Source organism: Pundamilia nyererei, unplaced genomic scaffold (genome assembly GCF_000239375.1).
Source record: "Pundamilia nyererei isolate P.nyererei 1_Seehausen unplaced genomic scaffold, PunNye1.0 scaffold00048, whole genome shotgun sequence".
NCBI classification, from domain to species: domain Eukaryota; kingdom Metazoa; phylum Chordata; class Actinopteri; order Cichliformes; family Cichlidae; genus Pundamilia; species Pundamilia nyererei.
The window spans coordinates 2,883,015-2,889,040 of NW_005187449.1; positions in this window are offsets into that span (position 1 = coordinate 2,883,015).

The following is a 6,026-nucleotide window of genomic DNA, read 5'->3' on the forward strand; positions in this document are numbered from 1 at the left end:
TCAGATAGGATTCTGATTGTTATTATTATTGCTGTCACTGTATTTTATTTTATGTTTTCATTCCTGTTCATGAAATGCTGTTAAATTGTTGCTAAATAGTTTAATACAATTCATAGCAACTTTACCTGTGGCTCCAGTCATTCTTCTCCACGCAACTCACTATCCCTCCTATGATTCTAGCTATTGGCCCATTCTCTCCATCTTACTTTAATTTCCCCTACCCTATCCTGTACTGGGCTACAATCACATTTCACCTGTTTTTCTCGTTTCATGCTCATTTGCTGTTTTGTTAGTTTGAGTTTGGTTTATGAAAAATTGCATTCGGATTCAAATGTGCCTCATTGTGATTTACATTGTATCCAACAGTGAAAATGAACGGTGAAACTAAAACATGCTTATCTTAAATGACACCTTCAGAATGACACCGTCCTCTCGAATGAGTCATTATGAAATCATAACTGTGGATTTATGTTTTATAAATCACAATATACAAAATCAATATGTGCCACTGTTAGTTATAAAACAATATACATCCTTAAACATTACTTATAACAACAAGTATTTACTGTTAGCATGCTCAGTTCAACACAGGCTTCCAGTGATTTGGAAATTGTAATTTTTCTTCTTTTTTTTTTTACATTTTACGATGTCCAAACTCTTTTAAGAAATTGGGCTGTGATTCATTTTTTCCTGTCTTAATCCACTTTTCAGCTTCCACATAACATTTGAAACGGATAAATGAAGACTATTTTATTTTGACGTGCACGCCTGACTTCTCCAGGGGTTCAGCAGATGAACCTTATGCATATATATGTTTTAGAAATGGGGCCAGATTACATACAGTCTGTAATAAATCCCAGGCTCCCCTGAAGCTCGAACACAATAAATCACATGCTGTTTCTTTTCCCTTCCCCATGTTTCTTCTTTACTGCATTCCCTTTCAATCACCTTTCTTCTTATCTCTCCAATCCTTTCCTCTCATCTCCTTTTCTTGTTTCATTAGGTTCATTGAAAATAAAAGTGAGCTGCTGATAAAAAACAGGCTGGGTCGGTCATCAGCCGTTCAGTACGACAGACCAACATTTGATTTTCTGCTTTGAAATAAGAGCTTGAAACAGTAAACCGAGGTGCCTTCTCACTTCCCATAAAACATGGTTTAGGGGAAGGAGGAGGGATGAGGTCGGCCAAACATCAGACCTCATAAACCCGTACGTACCATATATATAAAGTGTGGTCGGAAGGAAGGGGAGCTGGAGGGGGGCAGCAAGGTTACACTTAGAAGTCATTTAGGTAAACCAAGTCCATTCCTGAGCTCAACTGCTGTATGGATGTGGTAGGTCAGGCAACATTTGCATACCGCCTTTTTTTAACAAAAGCAAGGAAAGTGTCATTTATCCCCATAGCAACCTTTACAATAATTAACCCTTTGAAATGGTAAACAAGCCTCACTTTAAACTGAGCAACACAACAAAGTGCTCAACTTGGAGTTCCGTGTTTGGCATGAGGACGGTTCAGTATGTGCAGGAGTCAGGGATAAAGCTACCAAACATTTGGAGGTAATCTAACAGTGTTTACTTAATAGGTCTCTCCCAACAAAAAGGTAACACAATGGTGACTGAGCATGACTGAGGTGACTCGTATTTATTAAGACTTTTGTGAACTGGATGTCTGTGATTGCTACTAGAATCAATACACGTTCCTGCTCATGCAAAGCCAACATTTCCTACAGCTGCTATTTCAAATAAACAATATTTAGCTAGCGAAATACACCAGATGACTGGTTGCCTACTGTTTGTTAGTGCTATGGTAACACTATGCTAAGTGTACTGTGTTAATCATCAAAACTCTGTTTACGGAACAAGACATGGTTCGTTGATGACGGGATGCAGGGGGCACTGTGAGCAGTTAGATGACAACCTGCACACCTGCATTGTCTCAGAGACTCCCTCTGTGAGTGTAATTTATGGTCCTGCAAACGTGGCCATCTGTGTAGTGCAGGGAAGGGTGTCAAAGATAAGGCCCGGGGGACAGAATTGGCCCGGTGAAGACTTAATAAATGGATGTGGATGACCCATGTGTCAACACGAAAGGAGGAATAGCAGAGTTCACCAGGAAAAGGAGACTTCTTCTCTCTCTCCTCGGCCGGCTGACGACCAGCAGCAGCACAAATAAGAGTTGCATCTGTCTGCCTCCAGCCAACAACAAACCGCTTTCACGCTCAGGCATAAAACAAGCATGATGCTGCTTCCAGCTTTTGGCAGAGCCGTGCAGTCTGCAGCGTGAAATCAGATCACTCAGCTGATAGAAGGAGATAAAAACATTTGCTGTTACCGCCAGTCACAGCGCTCGGAGAAGGTTTTGTGAGGTTTGTGCAGGAGGCTTGCCACTTTGATGCCAAGCACGTTCAGGTAGAGTCCTGTTATAGGTAAAGTACAATAGCATGTTGTCAGGCCAGCATCCTGCCCCATCTCGTCACTACTCTAATCTTTGACTATATAACAGTAATTAGTTATTCAATGCTAATAGAAACTAAAACCACATAAACAATGCAATACATAATGTTCAGTTTATCTGTTCAGATGTATCCTCATTATAAAGGTTTTGAAGTAAAGTATGAGAGTAGTAAAACATATCAACATACCTATAATATTTGACGTGCGGTTACAAACATCTGTGGAGAGAACTGCAGTTCGATTTTTTTGTTGTACATCAGGCTTTTGTAACAAATTACTTCATCAGTAAACACACCTGCAGGCCATCAGGTAACAATTTTGTGGGTTATAAAAACCTTTGAACTCGGAGAGAACACTGCATAAACAACCTACCACACAAGATTATAGAGGACATTTAATTGAATTAATTGAGCTTTTTAAACTCATTAATCTTTGTTTTCTTCAAGTGTGCATTACAGTGAAAAGCTGGAGGTCAAAATCAGTGTGTGGTTGCCATAAATTCACATTAAAACGAATAAAGGAAATGTAATTAGGATATCACATGTCAGTTGGCTCGCTCCAAGTAACGATTTACCAAGGCTGTCACTTTTATGACAGGTTCATCATTTTCTGTCTGTTCACATGAAGGCATCTGGTTTGATGCTTTCTTTTCCTTTGTCATAAAAAAACAAACAAACTGGAAGCAAACTGCATCATATTTCCTCTCCAGTGACGTGTTAAGTTCCCCGTGAGCTCTTGTTGAGGCTCACATTTACAGCTTTTCCAAATCATTACAAATTGAAAACCCATTTAAGTCAAGCACCAGTCATAATAAATCAAATCTCCACCGCAGTTGGTTTTCTGCTTTTCTGTTTATTTGCTGTGATATTGCATCTGAACATAACTTTTTCCAGTGAAGAGCTATCTTTTAGCAATGTTATGATCATTCATTTCCCCCTCGAGCTCCAAACAGTTTCACTGCTAATGGGTCTAGAGCTTTTTGAAAAATACAAATAGGAACAAACTAATAAGAAACAGCTCTTGATGATTTCTTGGCATATGGAGCTTGTGGGACCTGAGGCTGCGTTCAAAAAACCCTCTTGCCACACTTGGCAGATCCTGATCCCACAACATGCTCGTTTCTTATATGAAGAATTAAAATTGATTAAGGCTGATGGAGTAAAAACATGATTGCTGTAAAAACATGCATCTATAACCCAACAAAGAAATGTAAAAATTCACCTAGTTTAAAGCTTATAAATGCTCTTGTTTGCTTTGCAGCCTTTATACATTTTTGCTGTTTGATGAGGTTTGGTTTCCAAAATAGTCATGATGTCAGATATTAGGTGAGTTCAAAGAAACTTGCAATGAACCCAGAGAGTGTGTTCTGGTGTCAAACAGCATCATTCAGCAGAATGTGCAGAAGAAACAACAGTTACAGACGTCTCCCCTGTGCGACTTAAAGCCACGGCGAGCCGTCTCCATTGTTCTGTGAACAACCACATGTTGCGTTCCCCGAGTTCCTTTTGCCGGCTCATCTGTCAGAGCTCTGTTTTGATCTTTGAGGACCAAGCCTTTTCCAGAATTAATCACACAATGCCTCAATCCGTTACCAATCAGTGGTGGTCGCCTGCCAGAATTCTTATTAGAGTGTCTTGCTGAGCCTCAGTTTTTCAAAAAAAAATTCCCCGTCTGGCCTCACCCCAGTCATCTTTTGGAACAAATCTGATCTGCTGTGGTTCCACCTCATAGGGACTCAAATGGTCTGGTGCTAGCATCTTGGTGCCAAATAATACAGGACACCTTCAGAGGTCTGTTGGAGTTTAGGACTTTGTAGGTCAGAGCTGTGTAGTCGGAGGTAGGGGTAAAGAAAATTTCCTTTTCTGTTCCTACAGGTACAGTCTACACAAAAGTGCAGGAGAGAAGTATCTCACATTTTCTATATGTACTTTTCAAATTAGGAATCACAATGTCCACATTCTGCAGTGGCTTCTGTTTTCTTTTGGCTTTTATAAATTTCCATTTGGAGGATGATGGAGAATGATCTCAAAATAAATAGTGACGCTGCAAAAACCTCAGTCTTTGCAAAATCAGAGTCCACGATTAAAACTCTGATGTACCTTTAGATGTGGTGGGGTGCCACTGTTGGACCTAAAGGTGTAGTAGGATTCTTTATTTTGTGATGCAGAGACTCTGGCTCCTTTCAGAGGGCCTTGATAGTTGGGGGCATTTTGGGAAGTTCGGAGGTGGTGTTGTGGGTTGTGGGTTTAGCTGGTTGGTTGGTATTCAGAGGGCAGGAGATGTGTAGGTGGAGTGGCTTCAGACCAGAAGCGTCTGCTTCCAGACTCAGACTGTATGATGTGGTGTTTTCTCCAGCACAAATCCACCGGCTCACGGCTGTCACAGCAACAACAAAGTGAGAAAATGCTTCCTGAATCAAAGCAAACCGACTCAAGTGCTGAGGTGTAATTAAACAAGCGCAGATGGAGCCGTCGACCTGGCCAGACGACCACAGACCCTTTTTTTTAAACACTGTTGTACACATTTGTGTGCAAGTCTGCGTACATCTGTGCTTTCAATTATTCAAACTGAGAGATGAACAGGTTGTTTTTCTCCACTAAAGCCCATCTGTTTGGGCCTCTAAGGAGGGGTCGATCATGCAGGCAGAACACCATTGAAGAAGAATTAGCAGTAATTTATCCTTCTAATACAGCTCACTGATCTTCACCGTGTGTTAAAGTCTTTACTGGTGAGGAAAAATGAGAGAATGTGAGGAAATGGTTATCAGACTGTGAGGGGAGAAAATGAGATCCACATGAAAAACAGGCACAGACAACTGAGACAAATCGAACCAAACATCACATCGATAATGAAGTCTTTGACAGGGTAAAACATCCTTCACTTATTTAACAGCAGTGCAGATGAATTTAAAATACGAGCTCATATTTAAATCATAACCCAAATTAACAGGCGACACAGTGCAGTGGTCGGTACTGTCCCCTCACAGGAAGAAGGTCTCGCTGTGCCTGTCAAGGACGTTAATTTTAGTCCTTCAGAGACTTTCAGCCCCATGTGCATCAGGTTAACTGGTGATTCAATAACTCTGAATTGGACACAAAAATGAAATGGAAACCAAAGTTAAGCTGTTAATTTTAATAGACTTACACCAAATCACCAAACACATCTCCGCATGCTCACTGACTGGCAAGACTGAGACCTGTATTTATAATAGTCAAAGATCACACTGACTCAGTTTTATTAACGCTGTTCTAACAACCATCAACTACTACACGATTGATCTGACTGAGTGCAAGGACAAATACTCTGGGACATTCAGAACATGTCTCTATCTGGGAGGTCTCTGATGCAGAAAAGTTCATTCAGATTCTGTTCAGCAGAACAACAACACAAAAAGGCTTTTGAAAGCTGAAGAGGACCAGTCGATATAAGGGATTTTGTTTGGTGACCCTCAGGTGCAAAACACTTAAAAACACCAAAACCCAACATTTCATAAAACATATGTAGCCTGGCTAAATTAACCAGCCCAGAACACAGATTATCTTTGGGGTTCTTTTAATCTGAATGATAAAGTAA